The sequence below is a fragment of the Hemitrygon akajei genome, chromosome 11 (genome assembly GCF_048418815.1).
Source record: "Hemitrygon akajei chromosome 11, sHemAka1.3, whole genome shotgun sequence".
Taxonomy (NCBI): Eukaryota; Metazoa; Chordata; class Chondrichthyes; order Myliobatiformes; family Dasyatidae; genus Hemitrygon; species Hemitrygon akajei.
The window spans coordinates 2,714,765-2,742,325 of record NC_133134.1 but is presented as its reverse complement, the minus strand read 5'-3'; the positions used below and the strand labels follow the sequence as shown (position 1 = coordinate 2,742,325).

At 44.4% G+C, this 27,561-nt stretch overlaps 1 protein-coding gene and 1 non-coding gene across 2 annotated transcripts in view; both read left to right on the top strand.

The window, feature by feature from the left end:
- rab11fip3 (RAB11 family interacting protein 3 (class II)) overlaps positions 1-27,561 on the top strand; it is a 193,720-nt gene that overhangs the window by 87,125 nt on the left and 79,034 nt on the right. The window lies entirely within an intron of this gene.
- LOC140736412 (U6atac minor spliceosomal RNA) lies at positions 1,362-1,489 on the top strand. The gene has a single exon (XR_012100946.1). It is a non-coding gene; the product is annotated as a U6atac minor spliceosomal RNA (small nuclear RNA).

The window sequence follows — 27,561 nt, the reverse complement described above, 5'->3', positions numbered from 1 at the left end:
GGATCTTTGCGTGGGCTTTTAATGGGAAAGTTGCTTCCATCCAGCTGGTGACAGCACTTTGGTGACTGGACGTGACATCTCAATCTCCATTTACTGATTATGACTTAAACCTGTGACCCGTAGGCGTTGTTGCCCTTGAGGCTGGTTTGTTCGTACAGGAACCTCTGGTGACTCTGCCTCTACTTGCTTTAACAACTCCGGCTCGGCTAGCTTCCTGTATTTACAAAGCAGTGCGGCTGCAGATTCAGATGATATTTTTGAAAAATAATAACCTGTCTTCGCTTTTTATTCAGCCATTTTCATCAGAATCAGGTTTATTATCACTGGTATATGTCATGGAATTTATTGTTTTGTGGCAGCAGTACTTTGCAGTACATAAAATACACTATAAATTACAATAAGATACATTATTATTTATATGTGTATATGTATGTATATATGTCTATGTGTGTGTATAATATATGTATATAAAAATATGGCTCGGAGGGCCTATTGTGTGCTGTATCTCAATAAATAGATAAGCATTCAGAAATCTGATGGCAGAGGGGGAGAAGCTTTTCCCAAAACACTGAGTATGTGTCTTCAGGCTCCTGTATCCTCCCTGATGGTAGCACTGCACCTCTGAACAATAACAATAAAGGCAATTGAAGCTCAGCAGCACAAAAACAGCTTTTATAATCATGTTCGGTTCTAAAGAAGTGAATGAAGGTTTAAGCATGTGGTCGGCAGAAGTACAAGACATATAAGGCTAGCCTGGGGGGGGAAAAAATCACCTATCTATGCCGCTGAAATGTTCTGGTGATGTGGAGGGTAGATTGCTGCTGTCCTGGCCTTGAGGTACACTGTGGGACCATTCAATTGTCAAGTTAATTATCACATGCCCAAGTGATTGGATGCATGAGAGCAATGGAAAAGCTTACTAGCAGCAGAATTACAGGCACATAGCAACATATAAGCAGCATTCACAAGAAGAACATAAATTAGACACATTCTTTTATCAGAAAGAACATAATTAGAATAAAAAGGACAATTTATTTTAGTACAAAGTGTTGCTAAGTTGAAGTGATGAAGGATTTAGTTGGTTTAAAAATCAAATGGTAACTGTTGGTAAACTTTGTGATACTTCAGGCCTCTTGCCCGATGTTAAATGTGAAAAGATGGCATGGCTTGCATGGTGAGGATAGTTCATGGAAATTGCCATCTTGAGCCAGGCAGTGCCTCCTGTAGATACTACCAGATGGAATACAGTGTTGGGAAATGTTTGATAATGAATTTTGGTAAAAGGAACTATAATGCAGACTATTATCTAAATGGGAAGAAAGTTCAAACATCAGAGTCCTTGTGCAAGACTCCCAAAAAGTATGTTGTATGAAAGGAGAGAAGGTTAGCACTCCCCTTGATAAGGATGGAAGGGGCCCTAGTGGCCTTACAACACACAAATGGTTAAGGCATTGCCATCTACTTAGTGGCATCAAGATTTTTTTTTTTTTAAAAAAACACAAAAAAAAGAGGAAAAAATAGACTCCCAAAAAGTAAATTTACAGGTTGAGTTTGTGGTAAAGGCAGCAAATGCAATGTTTGCATTTATTTCAAGTGGAATAGAATATAAAAGCAAGGAGATAATGCTGAGTCTTTATAAGACACTAGTCAGGCAGTTGGAGTATTGTCAACAGTTTTGGGCCCCATATTTCAGTAAGAATGTGTTGTCAATGAAGAGAATCCAGGCGAGGTTCACGAGGATGATTCCAGGAATGAAGGGGTTAACATAAGAGGAACGTTTTTGCAGCTTTGGGCCTGTACTCACTGGAATTTAGAAGTATATGTGGGGATCTCATTGAAACCTTCTGAATATTGATAGGACTAAGTAGGGTGGATGTGGAGAGGATGTTTCCTGTGATGGGGTTATCTAGAACTAGAGAGCACGGCCTCAAAATTGAGGGGTGACCTTTTAGAACAGAGGTTTTTTTTTAGCTGGAGAGTAGTGAATCTGTGGAAAGCTCTGCCACAGACTACGGTGGAGGCCAAGTCTGTGGGGATATTTAAGATGCCAGTTGATGCTTTCTTGATCAGTCAGGGCATCAAAGGATATAGCGAGAAGGCAGGTGTAAGGGGTTGAGTGCGATCCGGCATCGGCCATGATGGTATGACGGACAAAATTTGATGGGCTGAATGGCCTTATTCTGCTCCTCTGTCTTATGGTCTAAGCTGAGCCTCTTTAATGTCTTAAGAAAGTAAAGATACTATTGCACTTTCCTTGTGATTGCATGTCTGTGCTGGGCTCATGTGAGGTGCAGAGTAGATTTGTTGGCAGGGTTACCATACAGGAGCGTGAGACAAAGCTGTTTTGTACCTGTGGGTTTGGATTGCTTTTAATAATTGCTGCTATTGTTCAGAGGTGCACTACATTTCGGAAATTACTATGAAACTGATAGTGCGGTTGTTCCAGGAAAGGTTTTAAACAAATAATTAAGATGGATACTCCCAACTGTAGTCCCATTTGGACCCCATGAGATGACAGTTGTCCTTTAGTCTGACATTTAGATATTTGTTCCTGCAATGTTTGGATCCAGAGAGTAACAGATAACCTTGCTCCACGATAGCATTCAGTTAGCGTAACACTATTACAGAGCCAGGGACCAGGAAACTGAGTGCTCCAGTTTCCTTCCACATTCCAAAGATGTATGAATTAGCAGGTTAATTGGTCACATTGTAATTGGGTGGTGCAGACTCCTTGGGCCGTAAGGACTGGTTACCGTGCTGTACCTCTAAATTAAATGAATTGTTAATAAACTGAGCTTTTAAATAAGTAGCTCAGAGAAGAGCCTTTCCTGTTAATTAATTTCCAGATTTGTGCGTCATTATGTTCAGTGTTTATTGATCTTCCCCAAAGTGCAGTTGAGAAAGTGATGAGCTGACACCATGAATTTTTGTAGTGGTTCTGGTGAAATGCTATTGGCTTCTCTGATGGTGAAAACTCCACTGATGTGGTGTGTGGTTCCCTTGGTAATACTTCCTAATAGATCTCAAACTTTGTAATTACACAAGACATATATAGCTGCACTGTGAAGCCAAATTGCATTACCTTAAAACTCTCCATTTGCCACACTGAAGAAGTTGTCTATTCCCAGGGCAGTAATAGCTAATGCAAAGAAGCATAACTTTCAGGTGATTGGAGGGAAGTATAGGGGTGAATGTCAGAGGTAAGTTTTTAACACGAGTGGTAGATTTGTGGGGTGGTGGTAGAGGCAGATACATTAAGGACATTTAAGAGACTCTTAGGCACATGGATGATAGAAAAGTGGAGGGCTTTGTGGGAGGGAAGGGTTAGATTGATCTTAGAGTAGATTAAAATGGCAGCACAACATTGTGGCTGAAAGGCCTGGACAGTGCTATGTTCTACATCTCTTGTTGCCTTTCCACAGCTTGTTCATAAGATTAAGTTGTGTTATTTCTTTGTCCTTCCCATCACAATGTTGCTGTCATTAAAAACTTTGCCAGGTGGGCCTTATGTTTGCCTGCCTTGCGTTGAGTTCAGATGCCTTTCCAGTGAACTGAGCATCAAAATCAGGCAGAGGTGTTGTCTTTCAGAAATTGTATTAATCTGGGATGCAATTAAAAATACTGTGGCTAACTGTTATCGTGTAATCAACATCATTCAGTAGGTTAGCAACTCATTACTGGTTTGTGGGAGCTAGCTGTGTACAAGTTAGCAATCCCACTCCCTATAGTGTAACTGTGACTGCGCAGCAATAGGTACCTCCTAGCCTGCATTTGATATTGTAATTTTGGAGGCAGTCCAATAGAGATTTATCAGGTGTATTCCCTGCACCTGATAAATCTCTATTATCAGGTCTAGATAGAGTGGATGAGTGTAGACCAGAAGGCACAGCCTTAGAATAGAGAGATGCCCAATTACAACAAACATGAGAAGGAATTTCTTTAGCTGGAGTGTGGTGAGTCTGTGGAATTCATTGCCACTGAGTATCTTTAAAGCAGAGGTTGATAGGTTCTTGATTAGTCAGGGTGTCAAAGGTTATATGAAGGGCAGGAGAATGGGGTTAAGAGGGATAATAAATCCGCCATGATGGAATGGTGGAGCAGACTCAGTGGACTGAAAGGCCTAATTCTGCTCCTAAGACCATAATAAGATTTGTAAACAAATCTGAATGTCAAGAGAGGCCAAACAGATTGGGTCTGTATTCTTTGTCATTTGGAAGAACAAAGAGTGACCTTATTCAAATGTCTTAACATCCTAACGGAGCTTGATAGGGGAGATGCCAGAATGTTTTCAGTAGTGAAGTCTTTATTTAGGAGATGTAGTTACAGAGTAATTGGTGCTGGGGTGGCGATACATTTCTACTAAAGGAAGTGCAAGACACTCCTTCCCTCCACTAGCCAGCAGGTAACCCTTTGGGTAAAGTGTAGCGCCTACTTTAACTCCCCTGATCAGGGTCACGTGAAGCCATGGGAGTAGGTGGTGGATGAGCACCTGTTGCAGATCACGAGCCCTGGTTATGTCACCACAGATGCCAGGCAGACAATCTCTGAAGAGTATTGATAATGGCTGGGGTCACCCGTTTTGTAAAGACATTGCCCACAAGAAGGCAATGCAAACCACTGTAGAAAAATTTGCCAAGAACAATCATGGGTCACGGAAAGACCATGATCGCCCACATCATATGACATGGCACATACGAATGAACGAGTTGCAAGATAAGACTGGTCCTTTACAATGGAGGCGCATAGAAGTTCACTTTTCAAAGGGGATGACAAATCTCCTGAGGACTGTGGAGGCCAGATCAATAGAAGTCTTTAAGGTGATGCTTGATAAATGTTTTAATTATCAGAGAGTTGAAGATTATGGTGTTCTGAAGAGCTGAAGCCATTGTAGATCAGCCGTGTTATTAAAGTGGGACAGATCTGAGGGGTCTGGTGGCCTTCTGCTTACAATTCTTTGTGAGTGAATCAATTGCTCAGTATTCCTTATTGGCTGAATGGCCTTCTGTTCTATTACCACAATCACACATACTAAATCTTTTTATTAGAAGCGCAATTAATTTATTTCAATAAAGAAGTTCAAGTTTAAAAGCAGGAAACATGAGAAGATTTTCCCCATATCTACATAGCATTGTCCTACTGAGATTATTAAATGACAGAGAATGTTCTATAGTTCTCAAATTTTGCCTGTAGGGAAATAGTATTGTTCATATCAAATAGTTTGTTCATTTCAATTGTAAATCATTAGGGCTACACCGCTAATCTCTGGGGAAGTTGAACGCCCAATGTCTATGAATTCACAAGATGGCCTTTCCTGGAGTCTGTGTGTGGGTGGGAGGGATGAACTGTTGTTGCTTTCTCACTGAGTCTGTGCTGCTTCGTTGTGTGTTGTGTTGTTCTGACGATCATTGTGACACCAGAATGTGTGCCAACACTTGCGGCAGCCCCAGCACCTAGCACGTCCTTCGGTGTGTTGGTTGTTGAACCAAACAGTGCCTTTCGCTGTATGTTTTGATGTATGTATGGTAAATAAATCTGGATCTGAACTCTGTTTGGCATCAGTGCCAGGCTAGCCTTCCCATGAATTTTGCATTGTAGATTATCAATATTCAAACAAAACCTCTAGCATAGACTATATGAGCCAAAGGGACTGTTTCTTTGCTGCAGGGCTCTTTTCAGGATGTGGGTTCAGGTGGCAAGGCCCAACATTGATTTTTCAACCTGGTGTCTCTAATACAATCAATTCAACTGTTCGGCACATCAGAGGGCAGCTGAAGGTCATCACACTAGTATTGGACATTAACCACGTAGACCCTTGGCCTGGAAATAACAGGCAGTTTCATTCCCCAGATACTGTTACTGAACCACCCGAGCTCTAGGGTACTTTTTACCCTTTTCTGGGCTACTGTTATCAAAATTTATTCTCTGATTGTGAAACATAAACTGAATTTGCATTCCCAGATTTCTGAGGTAAGATTTAAACGTATTAGTCTAATTTGGGTTGTTAGTCTGATTTAAAATACCTGATACCCTGTTCTGTGTATAAAGTGTTGCTGGGTGAGATATGCAGAGGGATTAGAATGGTGCAGATCAGTTCTGGGTGGGTTTTCAGATGTTGTCTTGTGTCTCAATTGGTACTGTTGATGAGGAAATCCAGGATAAACCGTATTTGCAGAGGGTCCAGAGATGGTTCATGAAAGAGATTCCAGAAATGAAATGGTTAACTAATGTATGAGGAGTGTTTGGCTCTGGACTTGTGCTCACTAGAGTTTAGAAGAATAAGGGGGGGATCTCATGAAACCCACTGGGTATTAAAAGCCCTGGATAGAGTGAATGTGGAGAGAATGTTTCCCATTGTGGGGGAGCCAAAGACTGGAGGGCACAACCTTCGAATAGAGGGATATCCCTTTGGAGCAGCGATAAAGAGAAATTTCTTTAGCCAGAGGATGGTGAATCTGGAATCATTGCCATAGGTGGCTGTGAAGGCAAGTCTTTGAGTATATTTAAAGCAGAGGTTGATAGGTTCTTGATTAGTCAGGGTGGAAAAAGTTACAGAGAGAAGGCAGGAGAATAGTGTTGAGAGGGATAATATATCAGCCATGATGGAATGGCGGAGCAGACTCGATGGGCTGAATGGCTTAATTCTGCTCCTATGTCTTATGGTATTATGACTTCCAGTTTTCTAAGGGAGCATTCAACTGCTGAAGCTCTCTCTGGAGGTGATAGGGTAGTGAGTGGGTAAGTGGATCTAGTGAAGGCAATTGAACAGTGACACCAGGGCCAAGTAAAAACAGACCAGTGTTGTTTGGGAATAGCTTTCCTTCAAAATAAAATGACCACCTGCGCAAGATGCTGGTATAGGGCTTTGGAATCATTTAACTGGCACCTGGATGCTGTCTGGGGTCATTGTGGATGGAAAAATATTGTCCGGCCAAAGTGGCCTCCTTAGGATGTAGTTATTTTGCCAATGTCATACAGTACAACATTTTGTAATGACTCTGGGAGTGATTCATGTTCTGCCTGCATAACTAGTGTCAAATTTTAAATACCTAAGCCTGTATGTTTCTGATGCAGGTGATAAAAATCCTGTTTACACTGTCTACATTTCTGTACATATCCATCTCCCTTATCATTGTTACTGTTGATGTTTCTCTCTATTCAAAACGGGGTGTGCTGAAGGGCATTGGTGGCATGGAAAATTTATTAGTAAGCCTCTGGAGAGCCACAAATCCCAAGTGATATCCAGCCTGGAGCAAAGCCATGCTGTGTTTCAATCCAGTTTATAGCAACAAATCAACTGCAGTTGTGTGGAAATTGGTTACTGACAAGGCAAATGTGGAACAAAAACTGTGGAACAGAAAAGAGATGCCAGGGGAGTAAAGTTAACTACAAATAGATAACTGGATAGAGACCTTGTCACAACAGGGAAGGAATTTGTGCTTAATCACATTGCTGTTGGCTCCACTTGTTGGCATGCTCGTGTGTGAATTTACAGGCACCTTGGGAACAAGTCCATAAAGTCAAGCTTAAGAACCATATGGAAAATTACACACAAAATGCTGGAGGAACTCAGCAGGTCAGGCAGCTTCTGCGGGGTGGGGTAGGGGAGAAGAGAATAAACATTTGCCATTTCGGGCCAAGACCCTCCATCGGGACTGGAAAGGAAAGGGGAGGAAGCCAGAATAAGAAGGTGGGGGGTGGAGGAGTACAAGCTGGCAGGTGATAGGGGAGGATGGGTGGGTGGGGAATGGGGGATGAAGCTGGCAGGTGATAGGGGAGGATGTGTGGGTGGGGAATGGGGGATGAAGCTGGCAGGTGATAGGGGAGGATGGGTGGGTGGGGAATGGGGGATGAAGCTGGCAGGTGATAGGGGAGGATGTGTGGGTGGGGAATGGGGGATGAAGCTGGCAGGTGATGGGTGGAAAAGGTAAAGGTCTGAAGAAGGAGGAGAGGAGAGTGGACCATGGAAAAAAAGGAAGGAGGAAGGACACCAGAGGGAGGTGATGGGTAGGTGAGAAGAGAAGGGGTGAGAGGGGAACCAGAATAGGGAGTGGAAATAGAGAGAGGAAAAATGGAGAATTGACTTTTTAGCCTTTATTTAAGCTCTGTTGATCTGGATGTTCCAATGTTAACATTTCAGTTGACTGTGCATTTGCATGAGTCGTGTATACAAGACACAGCTCCAAGTCTGCCTGCTGCTAACTTTGTTGTCCTGTTTACATAAAGTGGGTGTTGCCTATCAGCTGAATTTGATTACATTATTTTCACTAGTTTCAGTTTAAGGTGAGGCTTGAGAGACTGCACACACAAGCAGGAAATGCTTGTTGTCATATAACACGCAGTTGATTTTTGATACTCGATGAAATATTCAAGTGTAGGGAAGGAAACTGTAGACAGGCATGGTGCTCTGTTAACATGTTACCTGGCTAGTCGTAGCATCTTTTGGAAATTATGTGGCAAGACCTGTCTATGCTGAAATTAAGCATGTACATCAGGGAGAATGCAGAGTCGTGCAAGGTGGTTGGTGAGTTTGGATTGCTTCATTCAGTGGGATGTTGCTGAGAACTTAAACTACTGTTGGCTTTCTTAAGTTTGGAGAAATAAACTATAAGCAAGGTTTGTATTTTAGTTCATTCAATTAAAGGATCAAGTCCTGATGAAGGATCTTGGTCCGAAACGTCAACTGCTTATTCCTCTCCATCGATGCTGTCTGACCTGATGAGTGTGTGTGTGTGTGCTGGTGTTGGTGTTGCTTGGAGATATATATCCCAGTTAAAGCGGGTGTTTAATGGTCATGCATTTGTTCCAAGTGAGGATGGTGTATGATTTGCAGGGGATTTTTAAGATGGCTGTATACAGGTTTGCAGCCCTCACCCCCTGATTGCAGCTCCTATTTGAGTAATCGGAAATTTAGTTTTAAGTCGGCATGAGTGTGACCAAATACCAAGGTGTTTATACATTAAATATCCAGGGAATGCTGTGCCAGCAAAAGATGCTCGAAAAAGGCAGTGGTCAGGTTTCTGATATTCCATGAATACATTGTTCAGTTTCAGTCGATACTCAGCAGAAGGGAGCACTTGTAAATCCAGGAGCGCAATCTGGAAATCAATACTTAAATGCTTTGTGATAATTGTGTTCAGTGACCATTCATCTGTTTCAGATTGATATTGCTCTGGTCTGAAATGAGCAATCCTTCCTTGCCTGCTTAACCTCCAAATAATCCTTCAGTGAGTAGTTACAAATCTTAATCCAGTGCATCTTATTTAAGGTTATTCTGCACTTTACCTTTGAAAGATAACTTTTATCTGTGGGATTTATTACTTGCTATAATTCCCTCCCTGGTGTGCTTAAGTATTTTGTTTTTGTATTTTTCAGTAGTTCTCCGAGGAAAACCCCTCTTTGTTTCCTGTTCTGTATTTCACACCATTTGTTGGGGAGAAGGCAGAAAAAGGACTTCCTTAATAGAAAAGAATTAAAATATTCTTCTCACCCAGCCCTCTGCTTGGTATGCTTTGAGAGATTATGTTAGCTGATGGTTATGGCTGCATTGTACATTGCAGATTGGTCACTACTGTCCCATCAACACAAGACACATAGAAATAGAAACATAGAAAACCTACAGCACAATACAGGCCCTTGGGCCCGCAAAGCTGTGTTGAACATGTGCTTACCTTAGAAATTACCTAGGGTTACCCATAGCCCTCTATTTTTCTGAGCTCCACGGACCTGTCCAGGAGTCTCCTAAAAGACCCCATCATCTGCCACCACCACCGTCACTGGCAGCCCATTCCATGCATACACCACTCTCTGCGCTAAAAAAAACCTTACCCCTGACATTTCCACTGTACCTACTTCCAAGCACCTTAAAACTGTGCCCTCTATCAGGTCATCCTGTGTCGCTCCAAGGAAAAAAAGCCGAGTTCACGCAACCTAAGGCATACTCCCCAATCCAGGCAACATCCTTGTAAATCTCCTCTGCACTCTTTCTATGGCTTCCACATTCTTCCTGAGGTGAGGCGATCAGAACTGAGCACAGTACTCCGTGGGGTCTGACCAGGGTCCTATATAGCTGCAACATCACCTCTCTGCTCCTAAACTCAATCCCATGATTGATGAAGGCCAATGCACCGTATGCTTTCTTAACCACAGAGTCAACCAGAGTTGACTAATAGTGCAGTGGCAGCTATCTGTCTGAGCCTCCAGGGTCTACGTATCCAAATAGAACCTATCGAATATTGAAAGGCCTAGATAGACATAGAGAGGGTGTTTCCTACAGTGGGAGGTTCTAGGATCAGAGGGCACAGCCTCAGAACAGAAAGATGTCCTGTTAGAACAGGGATTTCCAACCCGGGGTCCACGGACTCCTCAGTTAGTGGTAAGTCTTCGTAGCATAAAAAAAAGGTTGGGAATCTCTGATTTGGAACAAAGATGAGGAGACAATAATCTTTTAGCCAGAGCTTGATGAAACTATGGAATTTATTGCCACAAATGGAGGCAACATTTAAAATAGAAGTTGATGGGTTCTTAATAAATAAGGTTATCGGGAGAAGGCAGGAGAATGGGGTTGAAGGGATAATAAATTAGCTATGATGGAATGGCGAAACAGACAAATGGGCTGAATGGCCTCATTCTACTGCTGTGTCTTGTAGACTTATTGTCTTAGTTTAAATATGTGCCCACTGAGTGTGTTATTGAATACTTCTGCATAAAAAAGAGCTTTTATGTTTTGGTCTTGTGCTAATGTACTAAATCATTGTAACTTCCTTGGAGTGTATTCACATAAGCAGACAGGCTATACTACTGAATGCAGGACTTGCCAGTGAAAAGTTCACGTATGGTTTAAGAACAAGAACAAGGCTTAGATCTTTGATCATCAGTATAGAGATTCTACCTGTTGCATTATTTATTGCAATAAGAGGTGGGCTTTGAGGCTGAGAAGAACAGTTAGCAAAGGGGCAGCTTAGGGAAGGAAGAGGACAGGTGACAAGTCTGACAATTGACTTTGAACTCTGAGCCTAACTTTTTTTTCTGTTATCTGGTCTAACCAAGATTTCACTTAGCATTTTGCTTGGATAAAAATGCAATTGCATCATTCCTGCAGTTATTAGTTTTTGTACAATTAAAATATCCATAAAGCTTCTGTACTCACATTCACCTGAACTTAGTTGGTAGTGTCCTGCTAGAGTTCTGTGTTTTCTTGATCCTTCTTGTTACTACCAATGTACTTGACTGCCTGCAAGCAGATATCATAGGTCTGGCTGAGGCTGGTAAGATGCCAGTGACTAGTTAAAACCTCCCTTGGTTCTTAATGATGTCATTAATAAGCGCAGTACTGATTGGTGGACGTGCAGAGGAATCACAAGCCATAACATTCCCCTTGAACTTTGGACTTGACTCGGAAAGGCGAACTAAACACTGGAAAGGTTCAGCTTTGGAATGGTGTTTGAATTGAGGACAACAGGAGAAGGTAACTTCAGCGCCTGGCACTTCTAGAGGCTTGTGAATCTGCTTTGATTTTAATTTAATCCACTCTTCGGTGCTTCTGAAGGAATGAAAATCCTCCTCTTAAAAGAGTTGGTTGCTGTACACAGTGTGTAGAAGGAGATTGTATACAAGTTATATTTTGCTTTTGTGATCTGCTAGCTGTATTTTGGTAGGTCATTCTTGGTTAGTTCACAGATCACTGCCACTACCTCCTCCTTATCCCCACCCCAGCTTCACTAAAGGTGACATCCTCCGAGAGAAGATTTCTGTCGTGCTAGGCTCCTAAATGGTCTTGTGACCAATCCTGAGATTGTTTGTTGATCCTTGTCTGGGTTTTCAATCTAACTAGTACGTACAAAATGGAGCTGTTGGTGGGGAGGAGCGAGGGGGGGGGGGGTTATAAAGCTATTTATAACAGAAAGCAAATTCAGGAGTGTTCAAAACACAAAAAAGAGAAAATCTGCAGATGTTGAAAATCCAAGCAACACACACAAAATGCTGGAGGAACTCGGCAGGCCAGACAGCCTCTATGGAAAAGAAGTATAGTTGACATTTCGGACCATAACCATTCAGCAAGACTGGGGAGAAAAAGCTGAGGTGTAGATTTGAAAGGTACGGGGGAGGGGAGAGAGAAACACCAGGCAATAGGTAAAATTTGGAGTGGGAAGGATAAAACAAAGAGCTAGGAAGGTGAAAGAGACATAAGAGAAAGAAGACACACGCACACACCATTGATCGTGGGGATAGTCAGAGGCTTTTCTCAGGGCGAAATGGCTAGCATGAGAGGGCACAGTTTTAAGGTGTTTAGAAGTAGGTACAGAGGAGATGTTGGGTAAGTTTTTTTACACAGAGAGTGGTGAGTGCATGGAATGGGCTGCTGGCAATGGTGGGTGGAGGTGGATACGATAGGGTCTTTTAAGAGACTTCTGGATAGGTACTTGGAGATTAGAAAAATAGAGGGCTATGGGTAACCCTAGGTAATTTCTAAGGTAAGTACATGTGTAGGTATTTGTCCTTGATGGGGTTAGGCTGGTGCCGGCTATGCATTGGGTTCTTTTGGCTACCAGACTTAAAGCCTTCCTGTCCTCCACGGTGAAATTTCTGAGCCATGTACTGAAGTAGCTGCATACCTGTACAATGACGAGGTGTTCTTTAATTGGAAATTGCCCAATACTGGAAACAAACCATGCCACAGCTGGCTCTACTATTGGAACATATTCAATCATATGTGTACATACTGTCCCTGTTTTAACCCATAGGCCAGTGAGTTCATACTGTCGCTGGTATAACCCATAGCCCAGTGTGTTCATACTGTCGCTGGTATAACCCATAGCCCAGTGAGTTCATACTGTCGCTGGTATAACACATAGCCGAGTGAGTTCATACTGTCGCTGGTATAACCCTTAGCCCAGTAAGTTCATACTGTCGCTGGTATAACCCATAGCCCAGTGAGTTCATACTGTCGCTGGTATAACCCATAGCCCAGTGAGTTCATACTGTCGCTGGTATAACACATAGCCGAGTGAGTTCATACTGTCGCTGGTATAACCCTTAGCCCAGTGAGTTCATACTGTCGCTGGTATAACCATTAGCCCAGTAAGTTCATACTGTCGCTGGTATAACCCATAGCCTATTGAGTTCATACTGTCGCTGGTATAACCCATAGCCTATTGAGTTCATACTGTCGCTGGTATAACCCATAGCCCAGTAAGTTCATACTGTCGCTGGTATAACCCTTAGCCCAGTAAGTTCATACTGTCGCTGGTATAACCCATAGCCTAGTGAGTTCATACTGTCGCTGGTATAACCCATAGCCCAGTGAGTTCATACTGTCGCTGGTATAACCCATAGCCTATTGAGTTCATACTGTCGCTGGTATAACCCATAGCCCAGTGAGTTCATACTGTCGCTGGTATAACCCATAGCCCAGTGAGTTTATACTGTCGCTGGTATAACCCATAGCCCAGTGAGTTCAAACTGTCGCTGGTATAACACATAGCCGAGTGAGTTCATACTGTCGCTGGTATAACCCTTAGCCCAGTAAGTTCATACTGTCGCTGGTATAACCCTTAGCCCAGTAAGTTCATACTTTCGCTGGTATAACCCATAGCCCAGTGAGTTCATACTGTCGCTGGTATAACCCATAGCCCAGTGAGTTCATACTGTCGCTGGTATAACACATAGCCGAGTGAGTTCATACTGTCGCTGGTATAACCCTTAGCCCAGTAAGTTCATACTGTCGCTGGTATAACCATTAGCCCAGTAAGTTCATACTGTCGCTGGTATAACCCATAGCCTATTGAGTTCATACTGTCGCTGGTATAACCCATAGCCTATTGAGTTCATACTGTCGCTGGTATAACCCATAGCCCAGTAAGTTCATACTGTCGCTGGTATAACCCTTAGCCCAGTAAGTTCATACTGTCGCTGGTATAACCCATAGCCTATTGAGTTCATACTGTCGCTGGTATAACCCATAGCCCAGTGAGTTCATACTGTCGCTGGTATAACCCATAGCCCAGTGAGTTTATACTGTCGCTGGTATAACCCATAGCCCAGTGAGTTCAAACTGTCGCTGGTATAACACATAGCCGAGTGAGTTCATACTGTCGCTGGTATAACCCTTAGCCCAGTAAGTTCATACTGTCGCTGGTATAACCCTTAGCCCAGTAAGTTCATACTTTCGCTGGTATAACCCATAGCCTATTGAGTTCATACTGTCGCTGGTATAACCATAGCCCAGTGAGTTCATACTGTCGCTGGTATAACACATAGCCGAGTGAGTTCATACTGTCGCTGGTATAACCCTTAGCCCAGTAAGTTCATACTTTCGCTGGTATAACCCATAGCCTATTGAGTTCATACTTTCGCTGGTATAACCCATAGCCCAGTGAGTTCGTACTGTCGCTGGTATAACCCATAGCCCAGTGAGTTCATACTGTCGCTGATATAACCCATAGCTTATTGAGTTCATACTGTCGCTGGTATAACCCATAGCCCAGTGAGTTCATACTGTCGCTGGTATAACCCATTGCCCAGTGAGTTCATACTGTCGCTGGTATAACCCATTGCCCAGTGAGTTCATACTGTCGCTGATATAACCCATAGCTTATTGAGTTCATACTGTCGCTGGTATAACCCATAGCCCAGTGAGTTCATACTGTCGCTGATATAACCCATAGCTTATTGAGTTCATACTGTCGCTGGTATAACCCATAGCCCAGTGAGTTCATACTGTCGCTGGTATAACACATAGCCCAGTGAGTTCATACTGTCGCTGATATAACCCATAGCTTATTGAGTTCATACTGTCGCTGGTATAACCCATAGCCCAGTGAGTTCATACTGTCGCTGGTATAACCCATTGCCCAGTGAGTTCATACTGTCGCTGATATAACCCATAGCTTATTGAGTTCATACTGTCGCTGGTATAACCCATAGCCCAGTGAGTTCATACTGTCGCTGGTATAACACATAGCCTATTGAGTTCATACTGTCGCTGGTATAACCCTTAGCCCAGTAAGTTCATACTTTCGCTGGTATAACCCATAGCCTATTGAGTTCATACTGTCGCTGGTATAACCCATAGCACAGTGAGTTCATACTGTCGCTGGTATAACCCATAGCCTATTGAGTTCATACTGTCGCTGGTATAACACATAGCCGAGTGAGTTCATACTGTCGCTGGTATAACCCTTAGCCCAGTAAGTTCATACTTTCGCTGGTATAACCCATAGCCTATTGAGTTCATACTTTCGCTGGTATAACCCATAGCCCAGTGAGTTCATACTGTCGCTGGTATAACCCATAGCCCAGTGAGTTCATACTGTCGCTGGTATAACCCATAGCCTATTGAGTTCATACTGTCGCTGGTATAACCCATAGCCCAGTGAGTTCATACTGTCGCTGGTATAACCCATAGCCCAGTGAGTTCATACTGTCGCTGGTATAACCCATAGCCTATTGAGTTCATACTGTCGCTGGTATAACCCATAGCCCAGTGAGTTCATACTGTCGCTGGTATAACCCATAGCCCAGTGAGTTCATACTGTCGCTGGTATAACCCATAGCCCAGTGAGTTCATACTGTCGCTGGTATAACCCATAGCCCAGTGAGTTCATACTGTCGCTGGTATAACCCATAGCCCAGTGAGTTCATACTGTCGCTGGTATAACCCATAGCCCAGTGAGTTCATACTGTCGCTGGTATAACCCATAGCCCAGTGAGTTCATACTGTCGCTGGTATAACCCATAGCCCAGTGAGTTCATACTGTCGCTGGTATAACCCATAGCCTATTGAGTTCATACTGTCGCTGGTATAACCCATAGCCCAGTGAGTTCATACTGTCGCTGGTATAACCCATAGCCCAGTGAGTTCATACTGTCGCTGGTATAACCCATAGCCTATTGAGTTCATACTGTCGCTGGTATAACCCATAGCCTATTGAGTTCATACTGTCGCTGGTATAACCCATAGCCCAGTGAGTTCATACTGTCGCTGGTATAACCCATAGCCCAGTGAGTTCATACTGTCGCTGGTATAACCCATAGCCTATTAAGTTCATACTGTCGCTGGTATAACCCATAGCCTAGTGAGTTCATACTGTCGCTGGTATAACCCATAGCCCAGTGAGTTCATACTGTCGCTGGTATAACCCATAGCCCAGTGAGTTCATACTGTCGCTGGTATAACCCATAGCCCAGTGAGTTCATACTGTCGCTGGTATAACCCCTAGCCCAGTGAGTTCATACTGTCGCTGGTATAACCCATAGCCTATTGAGTTCATACTGTCGCTGGTATAACCCATAGCCCAGTGAGTTCATACTGTCGCTGGTATAACCCATAGCCCAGTGAGTTCATACTGTCGCTGGTATAACCCATAGCCCAGTGAGTTCATACTGTCGCTGGTATAACCCATAGCCCAGTGAGTTCATACTGTCGCTGGTATAACCCATAGCCCAGTGAGTTCATACTGTCGCTGGTATAACCCATAGCCCAGTGAGTTCATACTGTCGCTGGTATAACCCATAGCCCAGTGAGTTCATACTGTCGCTGGTATAACCCATAGCCTAGTGAGTTCATACTGTCGCTGGTATAACCCATAGCCCAGTGAGTTCATACAGTCGCTGATATAACAAATAGCCCAGTGAGTTCATACTGTCGCTGGTATAACCCATAGCCTAGTGAGTTCATACTGTCGCTGGTATAACCCATAGCCCAGTGAGTTCATACTGTCGCTGGTATAACCCATAGCCTAGTGAGTTCATACTGTCGCTGGTATAACCCATAGCCCAGTGAGTTCATACTGTCGCTGGTATAACCCATAGCCTAGTGAGTTCATACTGTCGCTGATATAACCCATAGCCCAGTGAGTTCATACTGTCGCTGGTATAACCCATAGCCCAGTGAGTTCATACTGTCGCTGGTATAACCCATATCCCAGTGAGTTCATACTGTCGCTGGTATAACCCATAGCCCAGTGAGTTCATACTGTCGCTGGTATAACCCATAGCCCAGTGAGTTCATACAGTCGCTGGTATAACCCATAGCCTAGTGAGTTCATACTGTCGCTGGTATAACCCATAGCCTATTGAGTTCATACTGTCGCTGGTATAACCCATAGCCCAGTGAGTTCATACTGTCGCTGGTATAACCCATAGCCCAGTGAGTTCATACTGTCGCTGGTATAACCCATTGCCCAGTGAGTTCATACTGTCGCTGATATAACCCATAGCTTATTGAGTTCATACTGTCGCTGGTATAACCCATAGCCCAGTGAGTTCATACTGTCGCTGGTATAACCCATAGCCCAGTGAGTTCATACTGTCGCTGATATAACCCATAGCCCAGTGAGTTCATACTGTCGCTGATATAACCCATAGCCCAGTGAGTTCATACTGTCGCTGGTATAACCCATTGCCCAGTGAGTTCATACTGTCGCTGGTATAACCCATAGCCCAGTGAGTTCATACTGTCGCTGGTATAACCCATAGCCCAGTGAGTTCATACTGTCGCTGGTATAACCCATAGCCCAGTGAGTTCATACTGTCGCTGGTATAACCCATAGCCTAGTGAGTTCATACTGTCGCTGATATAACCCATAGCCCAGTGAGTTCATACTGTCGCTGGTATAACCCATAGCCTATTGAGTTCATACTGTCGCTGGTATAACCCATAGCCCAGTGAGTTCATACTGTCGCTGGTATAACCCATTGCCCAGTGAGTTCATACTGTCGCTGGTATAACCCATAGCCCAGTGAGTTCATACTGTCGCTGGTATAACCCATAGCCCAGTGAGTTCATACTGTCGCTGGTATAACCCATAGCCCAGTGAGTTCATACTGTCGCTGGTATAACCCATAGCCCAGTGAGTTCATACTGTCGCTGCTATAACCCATAGCCTAGTGAGTTCATACTGTCGCTGATATAACCCATAGCCCAGTGAGTTCATACTGTCGCTGGTATAACCCATAGCCTATTGAGTTCATACTGTCGCTGGTATAACCCATAGCCCAGTGAGTTCATACTTTCGCTGGTATAACCCATAGTCCAGTGAGTTCATACTGTCGATGGTATAACCCATAGCCCAGTGAGTTCATACTGTCGCTGGTATAACCCATAGTCCAGTGAGTTCATACTGTCGCTGGTATAACCCATAGCCCAGTGAGTTCATACTGTCGCTGGTATAACCCATAGCCTATTGAGTTCATACTGTCGCTGGTATAACCCATAGCCCAGTGAGTTCATACTGTCGCTGGTATAACCCATTGCCCAGTGAGTTCATACTGTCGCTGGTATAACCCATAGCCCAGTGAGTTCATACTGTCGCTGGTATAACCCATAGCCTAGTGAGTTCATACTGTCGCTGATATAACCCATAGCCCAGTGAGTTCATACTGTCGCTGGTATAACCCATAGCCTATTGAGTTCATACTGTCGCTGGTATAACCCATAGCCCAGTGAGTTCATACTGTCGCTGGTATAACCCATAGCCCAGTGAGTTCATACTGTCGCTGGTATAACCCATAGCCCAGTGAGTTCATACTGTCGCTGGTATAACCCATTGCCCAGTGAGTTCATACTGTCGCTGATATAACCCATAGCCCAGTGAGTTCATACTGTCGCTGGTATAACCCATAGCCCAGTGAGTTCATACTGTCGCTGGTATCACCCATTGCCCAGTGAGTTCATACTGTCGCTGGTATCACCCATAGCCCAGTGAGTTCATACTGTCGCTGGTATAACCCATAGCCTAGTGAGTTCATACTGTCGCTGGTATAACCCATAGCCGAGTGAGTTCATACTGTTGCTGGTATAACCCATAGCCTATTGAGTTCATACTGTCGCTGGTATAACCCATAGCCTAGTGAGTTCATACTGTCGCTGGTATAACCCATAGCCCAGTGAGTTCATACTGTCGCTGGTATAACCCATAGCCTAGTGAGTTCATACTGTCGCTGGTATAACCCATAGCCCAGTGAGTTCATACTGTCGCTGGTATAACCCATAGCCTAGTGAGTTCATACTGTCGCTGGTATAACCCATAGCCTATTGAGTTCATACTGTCGCTGGTATAACCCATAGCCCAGTGAGTTCATACTGTCGCTGGTATAACCCATTGCCCAGTGAGTTCATACTGTCGCTGGTATAACCCATAGCCCAGTGAGTTCATACTGTCGCTGGTATAACCCATAGCCCAGTGTGTTCATACTGTCGCTGGTATAACCCATAGCTTATTGAGTTCATACTGTCGCTGGTATAACCCATAGCCTATTGAGTTCATACTGTCGCTGGTATAACCCATAGCCCAGTGAGTTCATACTGTCGCTGGTATAACCCATAGCCCAGTGAGTTCATACTGTCGCTGGTATAACCCATAGCCCAGTGAGTTCATACTGTCGCTGGTATAACCCATAGCTTATTGAGTTCATACTGTCGCTGGTATAACCCATAGCCCAGTGAGTTCATACTGTCGCTGGTATAACCCATAGCCCAGTGAGTTCATACTGTCGCTGGTATAACCCATAGCCCAGTGAGTTCATACTGTCGCTGGTATAACCCATAGCTTATTGAGTTCATACTGTCGCTGGTATAACCCATAGCCCAGTGAGTTCATACTGTCGCTGGTATAACCCATAGCCCAGTGAGTTCATACTGTCGCTGGTATAACCCATAGCCCAGTGAGTTCATACTGTCGCTGGTATAACCCATAGCCCAGTGAGTTCATACTGTCGCTGGTATAACCCATAGCCCAGTGAGTTCATACTGTCGCTGGTATAACCCATAGCCCAGTGAGTTCATACTGTCGCTGGTATAACCCATAGCTTATTGAGTTCATACTGTCGCTGGTATAACCCATAGCCCAGTGAGTTCATACTGTCGCTGGTATAACCCATAGCCCAGTGAGTTCATACTGTCGCTGGTATAACCCATAGCCCAGTGAGTTCATACTGTCGCTGGTATAACCCATAGCTTATTGAGTTCATACTGTCGCTGGTATAACCCATAGCCCAGTGAGTTCATACTGTCGCTGGTATAACCCATAGCTTATTGAGTTCATACTGTCGCTGGTATAACCCATAGCCTATTGAGTTCATACTGTCGCTGGTATAACCCATAGCCCAGTGAGTTCATACTGTCGCTGGTATAACCCATAGCCCAGTGAGTTCATACTGTCGCTGGTATAACCCATAGCCCAGTGAGTTCATACTGTCGCTGGTATAACCCATAGCCCAGTGAGTTCATACTGTCGCTGGTATAACCCATAGCCCAGTGAGTTCATACTGTCGCTGGTATAACCCATAGCCTATTGAGTTCATACTGTCGCTGGAATAACCCATAGCTTATTGAGTTCATACTGTCGCTGGTATAACCCATAGCCCAGTGAGTTCATACTGTCGCTGGTATAACCCATAGCTTATTGAGTTCATACTGTCGCTGGTATAACCCATAGCCTATTGAGTTCATACTGTCGCTGATATAACCCATAGCTTATTGTGTTCATACTGTCGCTGGTATAACCCATAGCCCAGTGAGTTCATACTGTCGCTGGTATAACCCATAGCCCAGTGAGTTCATACTGTCGCTGGTATAACCCATAGCCCAGTGAGTTCATACTGTCGCTGGTATAACCCATAGCCCAGTGAGTTCATACTGTCGCTGGTATAACCCATAGCCCAGTGAGTTCATACTGTCGCTGGTATAACCCATAGTCCAGTGAGTTCATACTGTCGCTGGTATAACCCATAGCCCAGTGAGTTCATACTGTCGCTGGTATAACCCATAGTCCAGTGAGTTCATACTGTCGCTGGTATAACCCATAGCCCAGTGAGTTCATACTGTCGCTGGTATAACCCATAGCCTATTGAGTTCATACTGTCGCTGGTATAACCCATAGCCCAGTGAGTTCATACTGTCGCTGGTATAACCCATTGCCCAGTGAGTTCATACTGTCGCTGGTATAACCCATAGCCCAGTGAGTTCATACTGTCGCTGGTATAACCCATAGCCTAGTGAGTTCATACTGTCGCTGATATAACCCATAGCCCAGTGAGTTCATACTGTCGCTGGTATAACCCATAGCCTATTGAGTTCATACTGTCGCTGGTATAACCCATAGCCCAGTGAGTTCATACTGTCGCTGGTATAACCCATAGCCCAGTGAGTTCATACTGTCGCTGGTATAACCCATAGCCCAGTGAGTTCATACTGTCGCTGGTATAACCCATTGCCCAGTGAGTACATACTGTCGCTGATATAACCCATAGCCCAGTGAGTTCATACTGTCGCTGGTATAACCCATAGCCCAGTGAGTTCATACTGTCGCTGGTATCACCCATTGCCCAGTGAGTTCATACTGTCGTTGGTATCACCCATAGCCCAGTGAGTTCATACTGTCGCTGGTATAACCCATAGCCCAGTGAGTTCATACTGTTGCTGGTATAACCCATAGCCTATTGAGTTCATACTGTCGCTGGTATAACCCATAGCCTAGTGAGTTCATACTGTCGCTGGTATAACCCATAGCCCAGTGAGTTCATACTGTCGCTGGTATAACCCATAGCCTAGTGAGTTCATACTGTCGCTGGTATAACCCATAGCCCAGTGAGTTCATACTGTCGCTGGTATAACCCATAGCCTAGTGAGTTCATACTGTCGCTGGTATAACCCATAGCCTATTGAGTTCATACTGTCGCTGGTATAACCCATAGCCCAGTGAGTTCATACTGTCGCTGGTATAACCCATAGCCCAGTGAGTTCATACTGTCGCTGGTATAACCCATTGCCCAGTGAGTTCATACTTTCGCTGGTATAACCCATAGCCCAGTGAGTTCATACTGTCGCTGGTATAACCCATAGCCCAGTGTGTTCATACTGTCGCTGGTATAACCCATAGCTTATTGAGTTCATACTGTCGCTGGTATAACCCATAGCCTATTGAGTTCATACTGTCGCTGGTATAACCCATAGCCCAGTGAGTTCATACTGTCGCTGGTATAACCCATAGCCCAGTGTGTTCATACTGTCGCTGGTATAACCCATAGCTTATTGAGTTCATACTGTCGCTGGTATAACCCATAGCCTATTGAGTTCATACTGTCGCTGGTATAACCCATTGCCCAGTGAGTTCATACTTTCGCTGGTATAACCCATAGCCCAGTGAGTTCATACTGTCGCTGGTATAACCCATAGCCCAGTGTGTTCATACTGTCGCTGGTATAACCCATAGCCTATTGAGTTCATACTGTCGCTGGTATAACCCATAGCCCAGTGAGTTCATACTGTCGCTGGTATAACCCATAGCCCAGTGAGTTCATACTGTCGCTGGTATAACCCATAGCCCAGTGAGTTCATACTGTCACTGGTATAACCCATAGCCTAGTGAGTTCATACTGTCGCTGGTATAACCCATAGCTTATTGAGTTCATACTGTCGCTGGTATAACCCATAGCCCAGTGAGTTCATACTGTCGCTGGTATAACCCATAGCCCAGTGAGTTCATACTGTCGCTGGTATAACCCATAGCCCAGTGAGTTCATACTGTCGCTGGTATAACCCATAGCTTATTGAGTTCATACTGTCGCTGGTATAACCCATAGCCCAGTGAGTTCATACTGTCGCTGGTATAACCCATAGCCCAGTGAGTTCATACTGTCGCTGGTATAACCCATAGCTTATTGAGTTCATACTGTCGCTGGTATAACCCATAGCCCAGTGAGTTCATACTGTCGCTGGTATAACCCATAGCCCAGTGAGTTCATACTGTCGCTGGTATAACCCATAGCCCAGTGAGTTCATACTGTCGCTGGTATAACCCATAGCTTATTGAGTTCATACTGTCGCTGGTATAACCCATAGCCCAGTGAGTTCATACTGTCGCTGGTATAACCCATAGCTTATTGAGTTCATACTGTCGCTGGTATAACCCATAGCCTATTGAGTTCATACTGTCGCTGGTATAACCCATAGCCCAGTGAGTTCATACTGTCGCTGGTATAACCCATAGCCCAGTGAGTTCATACTGTCGCTGGTATAACCCATAGCCCAGTGAGTTCATACTGTCGCTGGTATAACCCATAGCCCAGTGAGTTCATACTGTCGCTGGTATAACCCATAGCCTATTGAGTTCATACTGTCGCTGGTATAACCCATAGCCTATTGAGTTCATACTGTCGCTGGTATAACCCATAGCCCAGTGAGTTCATACTGTCGCTGGTATAACCCATAGCCCAGTGAGTTCATACTGTCGCTGGTATAACCCATAGCCCAGTGAGTTCATACTGTCGCTGGTATAACCCATTGCCCAGTGAGTACATACTGTCGCTGATATAACCCATAGCCCAGTGAGTTCATACTGTCGCTGGTATAACCCATAGCCCAGTGAGTTCATACTGTCGCTGGTATCACCCATTGCCCAGTGAGTTCATACTGTCGCTGGTATCACCCATAGCCCAGTGAGTTCATACTGTCGCTGGTATAACCCATAGCCCAGTGAGTTCATACTGTTGCTGGTATAACCCATAGCCTATTGAGTTCATACTGTCGCTGGTATAACCCATAGCCTAGTGAGTTCATACTGTCGCTGGTATAACCCATAGCCCAGTGAGTTCATACTGTCGCTGGTATAACCCATAGCCTAGTGAGTTCATACTGTCGCTGGTATAACCCATAGCCCAGTGTGTTCATACTGTCGCTGGTATAACCCATAGCTTATTGAGTTCATACTGTCGCTGGTATAACCCATAGCCTATTGAGTTCATACTGTCGCTGGTATAACCCATAGCCCAGTGAGTTCATACTGTCGCTGGTATAACCCATAGCCCAGTGTGTTCATACTGTCGCTGGTATAACCCATAGCTTATTGAGTTCATACTGTCGCTGGTATAACCCATAGCCTATTGAGTTCATACTGTCGCTGGTATAACCCATTGCCCAGTGAGTTCATACTTTCGCTGGTATAACCCATAGCCCAGTGAGTTCATACTGTCGCTGGTATAACCCATAGCCCAGTGTGTTCATACTGTCGCTGGTATAACCCATAGCCTATTGAGTTCATACTGTCGCTGGTATAACCCATAGCCCAGTGAGTTCATACTGTCGCTGGTATAACCCATAGCCCAGTGAGTTCATACTGTCGCTGGTATAACCCATAGCCCAGTGAGTTCATACTGTCGCTGGTATAACCCATAGCCTAGTGAGTTCATACTGTCGCTGGTATAACCCATAGCTTATTGAGTTCATACTGTCGCTGGTATAACCCATAGCCCAGTGAGTTCATACTGTCGCTGGTATAACCCATAGCCCAGTGAGTTCATACTGTCGCTGGTATAACCCATAGCCCAGTGAGTTCATACTGTCGCTGGTATAACCCATAGCTTATTGAGTTCATACTGTCGCTGGTATAACCCATAGCCCAGTGAGTTCATACTGTCGCTGGTATAACCCATAGCCCAGTGAGTTCATACTGTCGCTGGTATAACCCATAGCTTATTGAGTTCATACTGTCGCTGGTATAACCCATAGCCCAGTGAGTTCATACTGTCGCTGGTATAACCCATAGCCCAGTGAGTTCATACTGTCGCTGGTATAACCCATAGCCCAGTGAGTTCATACTGTCGCTGGTATAACCCATAGCTTATTGAGTTCATACTGTCGCTGGTATAACCCATAGCCCAGTGAGTTCATACTGTCGCTGGTATAACCCATAGCTTATTGAGTTCATACTGTCGCTGGTATAACCCATAGCCTATTGAGTTCATACTGTCGCTGGTATAACCCATAGCCCAGTGAGTTCATACTGTCGCTGGTATAACCCATAGCCCAGTGAGTTCATACTGTCGCTGGTATAACCCATAGCCCAGTGAGTTCATACTGTCGCTGGTATAACCCATAGCCCAGTGAGTTCATACTGTCGCTGGTATAACCCATAGCCTATTGAGTTCATACTGTCGCTGGTATAACCCATAGCTTATTGAGTTCATACTGTCGCTGGTATAACCCATAGCCCAGTGAGTTCATACTGTCGCTGGTATAACCCATAGCTTATTGAGTTCATACTGTCGCTGGTATAACCCATAGCCTATTGAGTTCATACTGTCGCTGATATAACCCATAGCTTATTGAGTTCATACTGTCGCTGGTATAACCCATAGCCCAGTGAGTTCATACTGTCGCTGGTATAACCCATAGCCCAGTGAGTTCATACTGTCGCTGGTATAACCCATAGCCCAGTGAGTTCATACTGTCGCTGGTATAACCCATAGCCCAGTGAGTTCATACTGTCGCTGGTATAACCCATAGCCCAGTGAGTTCATACTGTCGCTGGTATAACCCATAGCCCAGTGAGTTCATACTGTCGCTGGTATAACCCATAGCCTATTGAGTTCATACTGTCGCTGGTATAACCCATAGCTTATTGAGTTCATACTGTCGCTGGTATAACCCATAGCTTATTGAGTTCATACTGTCGCTGGTATAACCCATAGCCTATTGAGTTCATACTGTCGCTGGTATAACCCATAGCCCAGTGAGTTCATACTGTCGCTGGTATAACCCATAGCCCAGTGAGTTCATACTGTCGCTGGTATAACCCATAGCCCAGTGAGTTCATACTGTCGCTGGTATAACCCATAGCCCAGTGAGTTCATACTGTCGCTGGTGTCACCCATAGCCCAGTGAGTTCATACTGTCGCTGGTATAACCCATAGCTTATTGAGTTCATACTGTCGCTGGTATAACCCATAGCCTATTGAGTTCATACTGTCGCTGGTATAACCCATAGCTTATTGAGTTCATACTGTCGCTGGTATAACCCATAGCCCAGTGAGTTCATACTGTCGCTGGTATAACCCATAGCTTATTGAGTTCATACTGTCGCTGGTATAACCCATAGCCCAGTGAGTTCATACTGTCGCTGGTATAACCCATAGCCCAGTGAGTTCATACTGTCGCTGGTATAACCCATAGCCTATTGAGTTCATACTGTCGCTGGTATAACCCATAGCTTATTGAGTTCATACTGTCGCTGGTATAACCCATAGCTTATTGAGTTCATACTGTCGCTGGTATAACCCATAGCCCAGTGAGTTCATACTGTCGCTGGTATAACCCATAGCCCAGTGAGTTCATACTGTCGCTGGTATAACACATAGCCCAGTGAGTTCATACTGTCGCTGGTATAACCCATAGCCTATTGAGTTCATACTGTCGCTGGTATAACCCATAGCCCAGTGAGTTCATACTGTCGCTGGTATAACCCATAGCCCAGTGAGTTCATACTGTCGCTGGTATAACCCTTAGCCCAGTGAGTTCATACTGTCGCTGGTATAACCCATAGCCTATTGAGTTCATACTGTCGCTGGTATAACCCATAGCCTATTGAGTTCATACTGTCGCTGGTATAACCCATAGCCCAGTGTGTTCATACTGTCGCTGGTATAACCCATAGCCTATTGAGTTCATACTGTCGCTGGTGTAACCCATAGCCTATTGAGTTCATACTGTCGTTGGTATAACCCATAGCTTATTGAGTTCATACTGTCGCTGGTATAACCCTTAGCCAAGTAAGTTCGTACTGTCGCTGGTATAACCCATAGGCCAGTGAGTTCATACTGTCGCTGGTATAACCCATAGCCCAGTGAGTTCATACTGTCGCTGGTATAACCCATTGCCCAGTGAGTTCATACTGTCGCTGGTATAACCCATAGCCTATTGAGTTCATACTGTCGCTGGTGTAACCCATAGCCTATTGAGTTCATACTGTCGTTGGTATAACCCATAGCTTATTGAGTTCATACTGTCGCTGGTATAACCCTTAGCCAAGTAAGTTCATACTGTCGCTGGTATAACCCATAGCCCAGTGTGTTCATACTGTCGCTGGTATAACCCATAGCCTATTGAATTCATACTGTCGCTGGTATAACCCATAGCCCAGTGAGTTCATACTGTCGCTGGTATAACCCATAGCCTATTGAGTTCATACTGTCGCTGGTGTAACCCATAGCCTATTGAGTTCATACTGTCGTTGGTATAACCCATAGCTTATTGAGTTCATACTGTCGCTGGTATAACCCTTAGCCAAGTAAGTTCATACTGTCGCTGGTATAACCCATAGCCCAGTGTGTTCATACTGTCGCTGGTATAACCCATAGCCTATTGAATTCATACTGTCGCTGGTATAACCCATTGCCCAGTGAATTCATACTGTCGCTGGTATAACCCATAGCCTATTGAATTCATACTGTCGCTGGTATAACCCATTGCCCAGTGAGTTCATACTGTCGCTGGTATAACCCATAGCCTATTGAATTCATACTGTCGCTGGTATAACCCATAGCCCAGTGTGTTCATACTGTCGCTGGTATAACCCATAGCCTATTGAATTCATACTGTCGCTGGTATAACCCATTGCCCAGTGAGTTCATACTGTCGCTGGTATAACCCATAGCCTATTGAGTTCATACTGTCGCTGGTGTAACCCATAGCCTATTGAGTTCATACTGTCGTTGGTATAACCCATAGCTTATTGAGTTCATACTGTCGCTGGTATAACCCTTAGCCAAGTAAGTTCATACTGTCGC